The following is a 17937-nucleotide window of genomic DNA, read 5'->3' on the forward strand; positions in this document are numbered from 1 at the left end:
GGCTACAAAATACTTGGCCATTATGCTAAATGCCAAAGAATGCAAACAAATGCCAGCAAGCATTCCACTGATACGTGCTTATATCTGTACCTTGAAATCATTCTGAAAATCAAAAATACTTGGGATTAACACTTCCTCTTAATCATCCAGAACTGGCTGCTTCCAAGAACTATGTCAGACATAATGATATTATTGCCAGGTAGGAACAAGAGAGGCCCACCAGGTCAAGCTTCCGAAAACATATGCATTCATCACCCATGATGAAAGTGTATATATGCTTTTGCCTACACTAAACAGAGATCCACACAGGGGAAATGCCATGTGGGAAGCAGTACTGAAAGAGAGAAATCCAGGTTGATTGACACATTAGGCTGAAACAGAGAGACTGCAGTCATATACCCACTTACCTGGAGGCTTAGGCAGTAAGTCTCATTTCCCATAGCAACCATTGTGAAATGGGTTACTATTTCTTCTCGGTTCCACTGTGAAAGTGGGGCTCAAGCTGCGTGTTATGTAGAATTCCATAATTCATGTCTCCACTTCTTTCCTCCTTTTAACTCAAAGCATGATTGGGCAAGCTAGAGCCAAGGGTGGATGGGAGCAGAAAATACATTAGCAAACCAATGCAACACACAACAAATCCACAGAAAACTCATTCCTGAGTTCGTGGGTAAATAAGATTGTGGTGAAAACTCACCAGCATTGAAGCCAGCCAAATCTCAGACTTACATCTTACCTTGGCTGCTTTAAAAGAAAAACAGGCATGGGCCAAAAAAAAAGTCACAGAATCTCCCTTAACAGTAGTTTGATGCCCGGGATTGAAAGAAACCTCATGACATGGAGACCAACTTTGACATGAATGACCCAGCCTTGAAAAGGTGTCCTTGAAAGGCAGAGTAGTTTTACAAAAAGCACCTTGGTGCCAGTTCCCTTCATTTCAATGGGGCTTACAGGCTAAACCTGAAACAGTGGAGAGTAAAGTAGGGTTAGGAAACTTTTAGCCAACCCCCCCCCCCCATGTTCTTGGCTTCCAACTTCCATCAGCTCCGGCCAGCATGGTCAATGTTCAGGGGTGATGGGATTTATAGTCCAGCAACAACTGGAGGGGCAATGGAGTAAATGGAAGACTGGAGAAGCAAGGATAACAAGGGATGAAAGAAAGGAAATACTGTTACACATATATAGATTTTCACTCAGGTTTCAGTCAAGGGAGAAGACTAAGGAGTTATGGCAAAGTTACCCACTGATGATGAAAAGAGTACCATAAGCTGGAAATCAAAGCATCTGTTTCTCATATTCAGTATTAAGCAGGCCAATTAATGGAAACAGCTGGAAGCAAAAGGGCCACCCATGGAGACTCAGAATCCTTTGTGTCATTTGGAAATCCTATTTTTTTAAAAACGAGAAGCAACAGAGTTAGCTTGTCAGAAACTAGACCAGCAAATGAGGCCAATGGCAGAGGGGAGTCCACTGTCGAATCTGGTAAAGGGTTAGGAAAATTCCAGGAGCGAGGCAGGCAGGAGCTGCTCAAAATCCAAAGGGGAAGCCTGTTGGAAGCTGAGATGTGAGCAAAGGAGGTGAGTGACAAGTCCAAGGCTATATAAGAACACAAGAAGAGCCTGCTGGATCAGGCCAATGGCCTGTCTAGCCCAACATCCAGATCTCACAGTGGCCAAACAGATGCCTATGGGAAACCTGCAAGGAAGACCTGAGCACAACTCCTGCAGTCTTCAGCAGCTGGTAATCAGAGACCTACTTCATCTGACAGTGGAGGTGAAATATAACCATTGTGGCTAGTTGCTGTTGATAGCCTTGTCCTCCATGAATCTGTGTAAATCTCTTTTAAAGCCATCCAGGTGGCCCTCACTGACTCCTGTGACAGTGAGTTCCATGAAGAAGTACTTTCTTTACTCTTTCCTGCCTGTACACAGTACAGTGGTACCTCGGGTTAAGTACTTAATTCGTTCTGGAGGTCCATTCTTAACCTGAAACTGTTCTTAACCTGAAGCACCACTTTAGCTAATGGGGCCTCCTGCTGCTGCCATGCTTCCAGAACACGATTTCTGTTCTCATCCTGAAGCAAAGTTCTTAAGCTGAAGCACTATTTCTGGGTTAGCAGAGTCTGTAACCTGAAGCATATGTAACCTGAAGCGTATGTAACCTGAAGCGTATGTAACCCGAGGTACCACTGTATTTAAAATGTGGTTGCACCATAGATTTGGTATAGTGGCATCCTGATATTGACAGTTTTCTGTTCAATTCCCTAGTGTGGAACTTGCCTTTTTTACATCTGCCACACACTGGGTTGACATCTTCCTTGAGCTGTCTCATACAACCCCAAGATCTCATTCCTGCTCAGTCACCGCCAGTTCTGACCTCCTGACTATATGTGAAATTAAGATATTTTGCCCCAACATGCATCACTTTACACTTGTTCACATTGAATTACATTTGCCATTTTAACCCCATTCACCAAGTTTGGGGCTAATTTAGATATTTTCGCCAACTAATGAATTTTTATGTACACAGTACCTCGGCGTGTGCAGCTTTGTACCCATTACTTGGTTGGAGAACTGTACAGAAAAATTTGGAGAAGTGTAAGTTTCAGTCCATTTATTGTTTCAGGAAGTTCAAGTTAGGTAAGCACATGGTACTTACCTGCTTTAGGAACAGGTGCAATTTTGTCCCCTTTCCCCAGTGTATACCGATTGCTTGGCTTCTATTTTTTCACCATGTGCAACTTACTCTCAGGTAGACCCACTGACCTATAAACTGCTTCAAGCAACTTTTCACACCATTCCAATGAGCGATTTGTCTTTCGAATAACACCAGCCAGTTCAAGGGCAGATACTTTAGGACACTGGATAATATTTCTCCCATTGCTAAATTATAAATGTTCTACAGGTCTCTACTTAATACCAATGAAACTGCCACTTTAGGGCAAAATGAAATTAAAACCAGGATTATTATGCCGTTTTAATGGCCAGACTCGCATAAAGTGATACTCTGCAGCCATCTAACCTTTTCATAATCAAGTGTAAAATTCCCTTTTTCTTTGCTTTTAATGACTCATAAAAGACTTGGTGTATAAGATATATTTCTCTTTCCGTTGTAAGCGGAGCCAGGGTGGCTGTGCCTTCCCTGCCTATTGCAGGTATTTGGTGCCAACACTCTGATCCATATGCATGAACTGGATATACACATAAGAGCTTACTAAACAAACTGGACAGAGTCCCAGAGGGAACACTCAAAAATGTATTAATCAAAGTCAAGCGGCAGAGCAAATTGAACCAGTTCATTAATTATGAAAATTCTCTCGCAAAGTGACATGTTGTTAACTGTGTGGAGACTTGACACATTTTCATCGGCAAAGGGCTTTTTTTTTAATACTGTGACTCAATATGAAGCATTTACTTTTAAAATTAAGAGAATCTCTCTCTCTCTCTCCACAGTTTTTAGTCTAAATTAAAATGCACATATATACTTTTACACAATACCTTCTTCACTTTGCAAGATCCCTGCAGTATGGATTCACACTCGCTTCTAGCATACAGAGGGCACTTTAAAGACACGTGTCATGCTAACACAAGTTCACAAATCTCCATAAACTGGAAGCTGCCCTGGGGACATATGAATCAACATTTAATTGCCATTCCCAGGTATAAATAAACCTTCCATTAAGCTGAAAGAAATCTCCCCTTCCCAAAAATTTCCTCATGTCAAATTTTCTGCAGATACATTTTCTGGAGTCTTTATTGGACATTCTATAATATTTAATTTTTACATTTGATACATATCCATTGTTGGCATGCAACAGATTCAACATCTGACAGCATACTGATATTTTGTTGTTATTTCTTATTATATTTGTATCTCACCTATCCTCCAAGGAGATCAAGGTGGCATACACATTCACCCCTCTCCATTTTATCTTCACAACAACCCTGCGATAGATCAGTCCTGCTCCCCACAAGGGTCTACATCATCGGCATGATCTCTGCGAGAAACTAGCTGGCAAAGCAGCACTCAGCAAGGTTGAACTCTCTGCTCATCAGCTAGTAAGCAGAGGGTTCAGTCATGTCCCCACACATCAGCTGACATCACCCAGTGACATCAACTGATTGACAGAAAGGTGTGTTTGGGGGGAAATGCCTTTGCAGGCCAGAGGTTCTGCACCTCTGAGAAGGAGGAACATCCCCTCCACTGAATCATTGTTTGCAGTGGTGCAGCTAGAGCCAGATCTTAGGCCCAGAGCCCAGAGCCACAAATCATAGGAGGGCTCCAACACCCAGACAGCAGCAGATGAGGAGAGAGCTGCAAGTAGGCCCCATGTCAGCACCAGGTTGGCCAGAAGGCACCTGGCTGGGCATATATATCATTACATATGCTCTCTTTTTATTGTTATTATGAAAATATTTATCTTTTTCTCAAACACAATGGTGCTTAGTCCCATCAGGGCAGCAGAAGCAACACTCATTTTATTCTGGTGGTCATGCTGCTGCTAACATTTAAAAATGTAAAGGTAAAGGGACCCCTGACAGTTAAGTCCAGTCACAGACGACTCTGGGGCTGTGGCGCTCATCTCGCTTTGCAGGAGGAGGGAGCCGGCATTTGTCTGCAGACAGTTTTTCTGGGTCATGTGGCCAGCATGACTAAGCCACTTCTGGCTCAATGGAACACTGAAACCAGAGCAGCGCACAGAAATGCCATTTAACTTCTCGCCAGACCGGTTATTTAAATAAGTTTAAAATGCAAAAATTTGCATTCTCAGAGTATTGGAGAATTACTCTTTTTTTGTAAGCAGGGTTGGCAAACTCTCTTTCTTTAACAATGCCATAGAAACATGGATTATTTCCTTTGAGTGAAGGCTTCATAAGGAGTTCTCTGATCAGTTCTAAAACCATCAACAATGGACCTTGCTTAGGAACATAGGATGCAGTCTTATACTGTCTTAATCAGGCCTTTGGTCTACCTAGCCTAGTACACTGACTGACAGTGGCTTCCCAGGATCTCAGACCAAGTTATCTCCCAGCTGTGTAGCTGGAGAGTCTGTAGACAGAAGCTGAGAACTTCTGTGTACAAAATAGATGCCCCACCACTGATCTCCAGCCCTTCCTCTCAGTCCTAAAAGCCAGACACAGACGTGCACCTTAAAAATGTACCACCATGTGTGAGGAATGGATTCTTCCAAATGTTATCCTGCCCTGAAAGGATCGTGTCTTAAGGGAACATTTTTAGAAGAAGGAAATGTGAATGCCATTATTCATTTCTGGCAATCTGCACGGCGTTATATTTATAAAATGGGCAAAGATACTTGGGCAAAGTCTATAAGTGTCCTTTCCAGTAATTTCAGGTCTGGAAGCAAATAAGAAAACTGTAGCTTTAAGACAAATGGAAGCTTAAAGTTAGTGAAGCTGGAGGAGGGTTGGTTCCTTCCTGGTAGTGTGGGAGTCGCTTCCTTCCTTGTGGTGTGAACTGATGCCAGCACCACCCCCAGGAAGATGTTATGAAGAAATCATGTAGACAAGGACAATTATATGGTTTCTTCCCACACAGCTGTTACCTTTTCTCCAACCCTAGTTGACATTCACATGGAAAGAAAACCTATCATTTGCTCTACCCACACAGTTCCTCTCTCCACACAATTCCCGTATCACTGTGGGCAAGTGTGAATCAGTTCTGTGTTTGCTAAGAACATAAGAAGAGTTCTGCTGGATCAGTCTTGCATTCTGTTTTCACAGTGGCCAATCAGATGCCGGTTTGCTGGCTTTTTTGTTTATTATGTTCATTTATTAGACACTTCATAACATGGCGTCTCTCGGTGGCATACATTAATAAGGCCAAAGCAAGATTAAAACATAATAATATAATCAAATACAACAATAAAATATCAGATACCAACCATGGTCAAGTGAGACCATCAGACATTGTGTCTTGCCCTGCTTGTAAATGCCAAGAATTTTATTCATTTGTTTTAAACAAAGCCAGCCTCTTAAACCAGTCCTATGTTTGGTTACTTATAAATGCAGGGCTTACCAATGTTCTTTCACTTGATGGTTTGTGCATCGCTTCATGGCCATAAAAACACTCACCTCCATGTCTGCCTCTTCCTAACTGCATTCTCCTTCTGTCAGCCTTGTGACAGAACTTGTGTGTTCACACACACACACACATACACCAATACTCAGCCCACCACTGATATGTGTCATTGCTTCTAACCTAAATGGAAGTATATGGGAAAAGCAGGGGGTCAGTGTCCAGTTAAGTGGCTGGTGTCCCCAGAGGGCCCTGAGTATTAGTGATCCACAATTCCCTACAGAGAATTGTACTAGGCATACAGTGCTGTCTATTGTTGTTATCCCAAGCAGGGAAGGAGTAGAAAATTAAGAAAAGGAGACTTAGAAGAACTGTAGGGTGTAAATCAAGCAGACATAGCAGAGGTCTCAAAAGAGGCATAGCAGAACATCGCAGGAAGTGAGCTAAGCCAATGGAGTTGTGGTAGCTTCTCCCTCTGTCTCTGTCTGTCTCTCTCACACACACCCCACAAAGACACACTAAGAGAAGAAACGGTACTTCACACAATCACAGACAGAGCGCCTCAGCTTACCTTCCTCATTGCCTTCCACAAATGCAAGCCACTCACTGCAACCACAGGAAGGAAGGGGTGGAAAAGGCATCTAGAAGGAATAAATAAGCAAGAACTGGCCCTCCAATTAAATCTGGAACTTTCAAACCTCATAACTTGAAGAACTATGGAGTTAATGTTGCACAATAGAGAGTTCTGCAATCACTTTGAGTTTCTGATATTACCTAAACTGCCCAAAGAAGAAAGTGAAGAGTTAGGACAGTGGTTCTCAAAGGGTGTGGCATGCCACACTGGTGTGGCAGGAGAGGATGGCAATAAAGGAAACATTTAAACATCTCAGTGTGGTACACACACACACACACACACACACACAACCAGAAAGAGTATCCATACCTCTCTTCAAGAACATTAGCTATTATTCAACAGTTCTCTATGATGATATTGTTGTGAACAGGGATTTTCGATTCTGATAAATATGAAAGATCAGAAAAGGAAAAAGCTTCTTTGCACTGAAGAGGAGATGAGCATTTGTTAATCTCAAATTAGACCTAATATAAATGAAATTACCTGGCATAAACAAGCTCACACCTCTCACTGAGTTTGAAGGTGCATATGTAAGCACCTCATTTATAATTATATTTTGGGAATGATTCGTATTCTGATGTAGCTGCATTGTTTTATACTTTCTGGATGCTCTGTGATCATATGTTAAAGTAATTCTGCTCTATGTTATAAATCAAGCACTGATAATTGTTTCTTTTTGTTTTCCAATGTATTTCTTATCAATAAAAAAATTGGTGTGGCATGAGCAAATTTTTATTCTGGAAATACGTCCCAGAGAAAAAAGTTTGAGAACCACTCAAACAAAGGAGGTGAACAATGGTAGGAAACATGAGAAGCCTGCGCCTCAGCCACTTTTCATCAGGACTTTCGGAAATTTAGTCAGATTGTCATTGTCACAAGATCCTCGATGCCCAACTTCATATGGATAGTACAAAACATGTGGATATTCAGTCTTTATAACATGAGACAATGCTAGAAAATTCAGCTGGCTTAATTATACAGCTGTATAATACGTTTTCCATTACTTCCTCTATATAATAGGCTTTGCTTTAAACAATGTTTCCCAAAAGTTTCATTCTCACAGTAACAGAATGCCTCTAATCCTACTGATTCTCTCCATACGGCTGTTGTTTTCAAAGGATGCAGCCCAGATCCTATTGAAGTCAATGGTAAAATGTCCAGCAAATTTAATGGCGCTCTAAATATGTTGCCATCTCCCCAATGGTTTTGCAGGCAAATTTGCATGTATAGCTTTTTGACCAGTACAAGTACTGGCATTTTGCAAGCCAGAATAGCCTCTGGATTTCCAATCATGCTGGGTTAAGCCATGGCCAAGGACCAGGCCCAACTGAGTACTGTACTTATTCTCTCTTTGATAGGAAATGAGTAGAAGCAGCAATGTTTAGTACAGATAACTGGTGACATCTAGTGAGCAATTTATATAATGCACAAAATGTTCCAACAAAATTCCGACCTTGATTAAAAGTGTGGAAGACCAGCTCTTGCAGTCACCATAGGAAAACTTATTGATCAACAGCCTGGGTCCTGATAAGTCTGCAGTTCAGCTGAAGGGGTTTTTCTGTGGATTGGCAGCTTTGCCAATAGCCCTAAGCCCATCAGCTGCTCCTTTCCTCTGGAGAGAAGAGCTTGGAACCTAGGCTGGTAAGTCATCATACACCACATTGTGTATATTTGTGATGGTTTTTAATTGTTGTGAGCTGGATTGGGAGCCCTTCTTGACTGAAATCCAAGGTATAAATATCATAAATCACTTAACCAATTACATGAGATTTCAAGATTTGAGATCTGGGATTGCATGTGTACATTCACTCCTCCCTACTGCAAGTGTTGGAACAGGTTTGGTGGGTCACCCAGCCATGCTGTTAGGAGTTTCCTATTTAGTTGCAGAATCGAACAAGGAAAATGAAAAAGCAGCAGTACCTAGCTCTTCAGGAAAGCTTTTGTTAGTCTAGGGTTTCCTATACTATTTTAATAATCATACGAGAGAGAGAGAGAGAGAGAGAGAGAGAGAGAGAGAGAGAGATTCGATCCTGTCAGGGGAAAAGGTGGGGTATAAATATTATAAAAATAATAATATTTAAGCACTTTGTCTCTGCATATAAAGTAGGACCATCAAACCTCTTGGGCTTGCTAATCAGAAGGTCGGTGGTTCGAATCCCCGCAATAGGGTGAGCTCCAGTTGCTCTGTCCTGCCAACCTAGCAGTTCAAAAGCATGCCAGTGCAAGTAGATAAATAGGTACTGTTGAGACAGGAAGGTAAATGGCATTTCTGTGTGCTCTGCTTTCCATCACGATGTCCCATTGCACCAGAAGTGGTTTTGTCATTCTGGTCACATGACCCAGAAAGCTGCCTGTGGACAAACACTGGCTCCCTGGTCCTGAAAGCGACATGAGTGCCGCAATCCCATAGTTGCCTTTGACTGGACTTAACCATCCAGGGGTCCTTTACTTTTACCTTTTTACCTATAAAGTAAGAGCGTAAAAGGGCATGGGTTGACTTTCTGATGCTCAGTGGACACAGTGACCCTGATCCAGGTTTAATTATGCCTTGTTGCATGCAACCAAGGGTACCAGAAGGGAAGTGCATCTTCATCCCCATCAAGTTCTCTAGGTGTGGAATAAGTATTAGGATGCACTCATAAGGATTCCAGATGCACATCTACATCACCTATTGGCATGGGCCCCTCTGTCTGGATAGAAACATGTGTGCAGGATTTGGGAGGCCCTCAGGCTTGATACGTATAATGGAAACTCCTAACTGGAAGAGGCGAGATGTGCCTGCCCCTATTAGTGTGTGAAGTGAAGTGTTTAACAGTTCCCATTCACCATCAGGGCCGTCTAAAGCATTTCTGGCACCATTGTGCAAAGATCCCTCCAGCGCCCCCCCGCCCCCCGTTTTCCAGAGTTGTTGTCAACCTTTTCCCAAGCCTCTGCAGGGATCGCTGTCCTGCGGAGGCTTGGGAAGGAAGCTGCACGCACGCCAGCCATATGGTTGGATGGGGCACAGCTGGCAGGCGTGCAGGGAAAGGGGAGGCTGCCGGGAAAACCGCATAGCTCCCCCACTCGCTGGGGCGCCCCTGAGACGCCAGCGCCCTGGCGCAATGTGCCAGTAAGCCCAATAGGAAAGATGGCTCTGTTCACCATCTTTCTTGTTCTCTAAGGCAGTTCTCCAAGTGCCCGACATACAATCCTCATGAATTTCATATTTGTCAATCCCAACACACCCTGTAACTGAACATAGATTGGGCCTTGTTTCCAGTGCTGGGCAGAACCTACTGTGTGCCAGTTTCCATTCCTTTAAAGGCTTCAGAAGTCAAGCTCAATGGATGGAAATGCCATTGATGCTTTTGACTGAGGGAATGGTTATTGCTGAATGAATTTCTGTCACATTTTGCTCATCTGAATGCGGCCTCTAAGGAGTTCTCAGCAGACAAACAGCTCTATAGACTCTCTCTTTTTGATATTACATGTGTTTTTGTTCCCTTGAAAGGCTTTTAGCCCTGAGGTAAGGATTAGACAACAACTTAGCAGCCTTAAAAGACTTCAGAAAAAAAATAACCTGACAGCCTCGAAAGAAGGAGGCCTGTTTTGTTTTTCAAAGGTGTAGCATTGTTTTCTGGGCTGCCACCAACAATAACTGCGGAGAAGAATCAGTTTTACAAATCAAGTAACACTGAAAGCATTACAGAAGTAACATCTTTTGTAACTGTTTATGTTCGATTGATATACCCCACAAAAGACATCTCCAAACATTTTAATATAGATTCTCGGAAAGGAGCTGTGTTCAGCTGAAACACTTTGAACTAATTCAAACAAACCACAAAGAGCGGCATTTTTTTACCATCATGTTGGCAACTGTTATATCTTTGGCAAGACAATTTCAAGGGTATTCCCTTCACTGAGTAGAGCAAATTCTGACTAATGGGTTGAATCCAACAAAACCATCTCCAGGTCTGTTCTGAGGTTTCCTCTAACTCTCCAGAGCAGAGTTTTTGTTTGATTTTATTTTGAGCAGGGAGCACAAAGGAAGAGGAGAGGGATGACTTTGTTGGATATAACCCAAAATGTCTCTCAGATGTAATGGTGATGGATGGATATCACTCTTGAATGTGCTCTATTCAATGCCAATATAGCAGAGCCTGAGAATGCTGCTATACTTACATTATAAAATGTCTTTGGCTCTAACTGCTGAGCCCTTCAATTCAGAGGAGGATAGGAATCACACACAGATGAGGATAGGATTTGCAACAGGGCTTGCATGTGGTGCTGTTTAAATTGACACTGGATACCAGCCCATTGCTTTCCATCAGGATCACATCCACCTGATGATATCAGGTGGTTGACAGGTAGGCAGCCCCACCCACCTGCCAGCAGAAGCCGTGGCCACTTTTTAATCTGGCTCACCAGACAAAAGTGGTTTCCCACAATGAACTAAGCATATTAGTTCTGTAAAAGAATATAAACAATAAATGGGTCAGCATTTCTGGAATAAAACTTAACCAATAGGCTTTGGATCTTGTATATGAAACTTCAAAGGAAGAGGACAAGACAATTCACTTCAAAGCCTCTTATGAACAATCAACTTGGGCAAACCTGCAATTTTCAACAATTGCTAACTGAAATAATATAAACCTATAGCTGAGCAAATTCCAAACCACAAAATTAACCTTTCTCAAAGTTTACCATATTGTTATTCATCAACTGAGCCATCAATGTAAACCTTCCCAGGGTGATAAATATCCTGTATTGAAATGCATTGCAGGGGTGTTGTAATATACCATATTGCAAAGGATTCAACCTACAGTGGTACCTCGGGTTACAAACACTTCAGGTTACAGACCCTGCTAACCCGGAAGTAGTACCTCGGGTTGAGAACTTTACCTCAGGATGAGAATGGAAATCGTGCAGTGGCAGCGGGAGGCCCCATTATCTAAAGTGGTACCTCAGGTTAAGAGCAGTTTCAGGTTAAGAACGGACCTCCGGAACAAATTAAGTTCTTAACCCAAGGTACCACTGTATTATGGGTTTATTATTGAAGTGTTTACTCTTCTGGGTGTTATTTGATTGTAGTTTTTGATATATGCTCCTCCTGAGCACTGCTTTTGGTTGATTTCTATCCCCTCCAATAGTGACTGGTGGGGCAGCGGATGCAAAGTGCTGCTACTCTCCCAGCTTACAAGTACAGCATGTTACTGCTGCAGTTACCAGAGGGGGAGGAGCAAGGTGTGGGGAGTTCAGCGCTGCGCAGTGGAGCACTGTGGAACCAATCTGCTGCTCCTGCCATTATGTGCATGTACATAGGTTGTTCAAAATAGGAAATGTGATGATCATCTGAGGCCCTCCTTCACCTGTCACCTTCACAGGAGGTCCAGAGGGCAGCAACACAAGAATGAGCCTTTTCTGTGGTGGCCCCTCATTTGTGGAATGCTCTCTCTAGAAAGAGCCTGGCACCTTCATTACATTATCTTTAGGCACCAGGCAAAAAAAGTCCTCTTCTTCCTGGCTAATTAAGCAATCTATGACCTTTAAATGGGGGGGGGGAGTATTGTTTTGTTTGTTATTATGTTTGTGCTCTGTGTTTTATACCGCAAACCACCCTGTGGTCCTCAGATGAAGGACAGTTTATAAAATTTAACAGCCCCAGCAGCAGCAACAGCATGTATATGTTGGTTATTGTCCCATTTGCTTCTGCATTTAAGAGTTTGTAAGGTTTGGTGCACTGCTGAATATCACACACTAGGCCTTCAAATGTGAGGCCTTACAAATCAACATGAAATGTGATAGGTAAAGGTAGGTCGGCAGCTAAGCCTGCTCTGGAAGCCAAGCCAGGAAAAAATACATTGTTGTTGACAGGTCTATAATGCCGTGTTAGACAGCACCCATAGAATGGGATGGATGTGAAAAGCTCACAGAAAGCCACGTTGAATAGAGGGTGGAGGAAGATTCGATAACATTCCAAAGTACTGAAAGATAAAGGCGTGTAAACTTGAAAAGGAGAAAGCTAAACGGATCATCAAACACTGCATTTGGGCTTGAGTGAATGCGGCATTAACATAAATATTGAAACGTTTGCCAATAGCTACACACAGGGAAGCCAGTAATTCTATAGAAAGAAGTACCTTTTCTGTATAGAAGTTAATCAGTACCACGAAGGTTAATGGCAAGGGCCCAGGTGCTGCTGATCCTGGTTGTACGGGCAATGCAGAATCGGAAGCAGTGATATTTCCAAATGATAAACTGGGATTGTTAACCAGCGACCCTTCAACCTGCAGCTGGTGCATATTTCACCAGGTGATTATCCCAGAATAGCTACAGTTGAAATCGGGCTTGAGAGGGAATAATGGAAAACATTTCTCCACATCAAAGGCAGTATGCTACTGAATACCAGTTGCTAAGAATCACAAGTGGGGAGAAACGTGGGTCTGCTTGCCGGCTTCCCATGGGCATCCCATGGGCCACTGTGAGAACAGGATGCGGGCCTAGATGGGCATTTGGTCTGATCCAGAAGGCTGTTCTTACATTCTTAAGTTTACTACCAAACAATACCATTTGGCAACAAGATGTCCTTCACACTCATATATAACTCAGCAGCTCTCCTTGGGCTCTGAGAGGAATTTGTAGGGAATACAAGATTTGCTGAAAGCTTTGAATAGCAGGGGCTTTCTACTGTGTCAATGTCATTTGTAAACAAGGCCTGACATGAGTATCTTTTATGAGCTCAGGGAAAATCAGAAAGCACAGCTCTTCCACGCACACACTGTTGTACCGATAACATCAATGCATTCATGTCAGGAATGGAGAACTTGTGGTCCTCCAGATGTTGTTGGATGGCTACCTCCCATCAGCCACAGCCAGCTCGAACCACAGTCATGGATGATGGGTGATAACAGGTCAAGCAAGATCTGGAGGGCACCGTTAGCTTGCCAGGCAATAATGATGCAATGTGATACTGAAAATCATTGGCACTGAAACATTTCAGGGGTTAAACACATTTTGGCTTTTAAATAAATACTGAAGTGTGATTAGGAGGCTTTCACGGGACAAAAACTTCCCAGATGGTATCATTATATCACCTCTACCTCTTTGATTCATTAAGCCATGTATCAAAATTGGATTTCATTTTAATACACATCGGGAGAAAGGAAATCTATGCCATGCTAGCTCTTAGACAGTGGTCTTTCTTTAGCTATAATCCCAGGAGATTTTCTGGATGATCCAGATATCTTTAGAAAGCATAACCTGCACATTTCAACACCACACCTCCATTCACCTTCAGAAATTTGGAACCTTCAAAGAACATAAAAAGTAAGATTTGCAACAAAGGAATACTGCAAAGACCCAGGGAGGAGAATGATACTGCCAGCATCTCCCTAAAAAACACACCATCATTCCTCTTCTTAGCTAAGAAGCTATATAGCTGAGGAAGCCCAAACATCAATGAGAAAGGAAATAAATGTGGAAACAGTTTTAAGGTTGCTCCATCATACATATAAATCAAACTAGGATCAGTTTCCAGATCTGGAACTAAGAACTTAAACCTGAGTTTGCTTATTTCCTCTTCGCTACCAATTCGTATTCCTTTTTGTATCATGTCTTTTTAGCTTGTAAGCTGCTCTTTACTGTGCTGACTGGGGCTGATGGGAGTTGTAGCCCCAAATATCTGGAGGACACCATGCCAAGGGCTTTGTTATTTTGTGTGTGCCAAATGTCATAGCAGACTTCTTAGGACCAACCATCAAACAGATCTCTTGTGATTTTTGCTTTTCCTATTTGCAGCCCTACTTCTCTGGGGATGTGGTAGGGGTTCACGTTTAAAGCTGAATCACACTTTTTGAAACAGTATGATAACTGAAACACAGCCATCCTTCAAAATTAGCACTTATCCAAATTTTATGATGCTGATCTTCAACCAAATAAGATTTACAGAAATGCCTACATTAGGAGGAAGAGTGCATAAATGAGTGAAAAGAACATTAAAAAATATTAGGGAAAATACTTTGCAAAGATGTGTAGATTAGTCAAAACTTCATATAAATTCAGAAATCTGCTCTAAAATGCTGAAGAATTTTAATAAGGACTTTTTGTTTTTTTAAAAAAAAACATAGTGAACTGATACGGAATCGTGAAGAACTGGTTTATGATTGGAAAAATGAGAAACTGAGAGAAGCGAAGTTGACCGATTCTTCCATCCCTAGAAGTGAGTGTTGCTCTGCAAGATTGCCCTCATCCTCTGACATAGCTCTTAGCTCAATGGGGACAGGGGCGGCATCTGCTCCTGTCTTCTCCCTTCCCTCATAATATTGGGGAAGGGACATGAGAAGAAAGGATTAAACACACCCTGGATCATGGCTGTCCTACATCACCTCTGGTTTGGCTCAAAGCTATTGGTGAACCACAGGTATTTCCTTAAAAACCACTAATGGCTCATTATTCTAGCCTTTATCTTTAAAAGGTCAGGTATTTTGTTTTGTGGATTTGTAACTTTTTGTGGCTTTTGTGGCCAGCCCTGCTTCAGAACCAACACTGTTGGCCTGTGTTACTGCTTGCTTCTCTCTGCTCAACCTGTTCATAAGTAAATAAAGAGATACTGCCAGGTCTCAGCAAATCTCACAAAGGAAACTGGCTCTGAAAATCTGCTCTGGAGCGTCTCGTTGCTTGGGGAAATGGGGAACACAAATCAGTATGATTTTTTTGCTCTTTGCCATTGAATTATACAAAAGGCCACGTGCTGGGTGAATTACCATAAAGATCAACCAAGGAATTGATTTCTACACTGATTTAATAAGTGAATAATCTGTATGCCATTTGCACCAAATGAAAACAAATGTTAGTACATAATCTACGTAAATGACAAATTTGGGAGGGAAAGTGGTATTTCTTTTCATATGCATAAATGTTCCTTTGCATTCCCTGCTGCTGAAGACATCTCTTAATATGTATTGGTATTAGCCTAACACTGCTGCCACTATTTTTCTTCCTTCCTTTATAAATATTTTTAATAGACAAGGAGACTTACAGTTTGCATGATATGCAGATCATTAATTAATCTCAAAACTAGCCAAGGTTCATATTTTCTGTGATTGTCAAAGCGGAACACCTACACGCTGCCTAAAAGCTTTGGAAAATCAACTTCCAACCATTTATCACAGGGAAAGGACAGAACTGATTAAATTCTGATTCTTCATCATGCTCTCTTTCATATGCACTTAATCAAGGTTTGCTTGGAATATGAGAGATTCTCAGCCATTTCTTTCTTTGGAACAACACCCTAAAGCATACTGAATGAATAAATGCAATGAGTGGAATTAAGCTCATAAGCATGCAAGAGTCTTGCTGCATCAGGGCCAAGGCCCATCTATTCTAGCATTCTATTCTCACAGTACAGGGCCAGCCCACCTATAAGGTCAGATGAGGCAAGTGCCTCAGGCGGCAAGATACACAGGGACAGCAGATCCTGATGTCAATCTTTCTCTCCTCTCCCCCTGCCTGTTCTTCATGTAGATATTCCTTCGACTCTTCTTCCGTGGTGGGGAGGTGGCTCCATTTTGGAGTCTGCCTCAAGACAAACTCACCAGATAGAGACATTACTGATGTTTTTAACCTGAAGTAGGATCTGAAGGCACTGCCCCTGTGTCTTCCATACCGAATGCAGCAATAAAAACATATAATGTTAATAAAGTTATCTGTAAGTACCAGCCATGCTTTCACCCCCACCCCAACGTTTCTGAATCAATAGATGCAGGAAAACCCACAGGAAACACCTACAGCAAACTTGGACACAATGGAAGTTTCAAAACTGACTGTTGATATTTGCTCACGTATTCTTTCTAGCCACCTGTGCTGAGTTTACAAAATGGGTGTGTGGTTCTTCTATCTTTTGTGTTTGCAGCTTGCGTTGCTGAGATACGGAGTCTCAGGCCCCAGCAGTGAAAATAAGCCAAATTGTTTTCTCTTTTATTTGAAACCCAGGCGTTCTCAATCAGATCATACACCTGAGTGACGCTAATGAACTCTTTTATGTGGCTTGTCATAGGCTGTCTTTGGAAAATCAGAGTGATGGAGTACGGTCTCGAGGATTTAAGAAAGAAAGGGACTTTAAACAAACAGTACAAAGCCCAGATCTAAACAGACGGCAAGAATTGTGGTCAGTTCCCATGCTGTCTGGAGTTGCAACATTATATCACATCTGTGCAACAATAAATGATCTGCTTAGTCATCAGCCTTAGGGAGAACTGTTTGGTACCCATCTGTATCTCTTGAAGGGGTAGGGTGCCACCCCTGTGCAGGCCTTGTAGTGCCACTTCCGTTGCTGAACAGATTTCCATCTTTCCCAAGCGCCTGGCTGGACTTCTCTGCAAATTTAGACTCAATGCTGAGTGATGATGTTGATCTACAATATTTACAGAGCAAACTCATGCAGGGGTCAGAGGGCCAAAGCAGCAGATTCACTGCAACATCCAGAGCCATACCAACAACTTTCAGCTGGGACAGAAGATGTGCAATGAAGCTGTTTGTTTCCTTTTTGCAGCATCAGCTGCCTTATTGTCTCATATCCTCCATAATAGGAACCCGTGGGGCTTCATCAAACTTTGATAGAGTTCCACCCCGCACCCTTCCACCAAGTAAACTATTTGGACATAGTGAGCATTGGCAAACAAAATGTGCAAACACTGACACTTTCTGTCACTTCTGCACCTAACTCATACTGTAATATTTCTCCTGCCGGGGCCTCTCTAGACACTTACTTTATTCATATCTTTCATTCTGTGAAATTGACACTGACATACATAGGGTCCCCTGGCACTCACCAGACCCAGTTCTGCTTAGCTTCAGCAAGTTGGCCCTGCATCCTGGACTTTGAGACCATGGCCTGCCCGAGACACTTCATACAGTCTATGCAGAAGAATAATGGCATGGCACGCACTCTTGAAGTTTTGCCATACAGAATAAACTCACTGAGCTTTCCTTGAGTAAGATTCAGAGCATGAGGCCAGTTCAAACAAAGCTTCGATGGAACACTTGTAGTTACACAGCCGTTTGGCTGCAAATGGAGACACAGAACAGAAAAGTCTTGTCTCACACAACCTGCCTGCTTCCTTGTTTGCTATGGACCCTCTCCTTCAGGCCCATGCTTCTTCAGATGCAAGCTACTTTCTTCCAGGTTTGTTTTTAAAATTTAAAGAAGCTAGATACAAAGTCCGTGCAGAAGAACAGCACAGGAACAAAAGCAGCTTGCACAAGTGGCGTTTCTGAACTTTTAAAGCAAG

The 17937-nt window shown here is 42.4% G+C and overlaps 1 long non-coding RNA gene across 1 annotated transcript; it reads right to left on the reverse strand.

Moving 5' to 3' along the window:
* Positions 1–6092: 6092 nt before the first annotated feature.
* LOC310676673 lies at positions 6093–17516 on the reverse strand. The gene is made up of 3 exons (XR_014510672.1): positions 17479–17516; positions 6608–6677; positions 6093–6219 (listed from the first exon to the last, which is right to left on the reverse strand). It is a non-coding gene; the product is annotated as an uncharacterized lncRNA (long non-coding RNA).
* Between the last annotated feature and the right edge of the window lie 421 nt (positions 17517–17937).

This window comes from Podarcis tiliguerta (genome assembly GCF_965153285.1).
Source record: "Podarcis tiliguerta genome assembly, chromosome: 4".
NCBI lineage: Eukaryota > Metazoa > Chordata > Lepidosauria > Squamata > Lacertidae > Podarcis > Podarcis tiliguerta.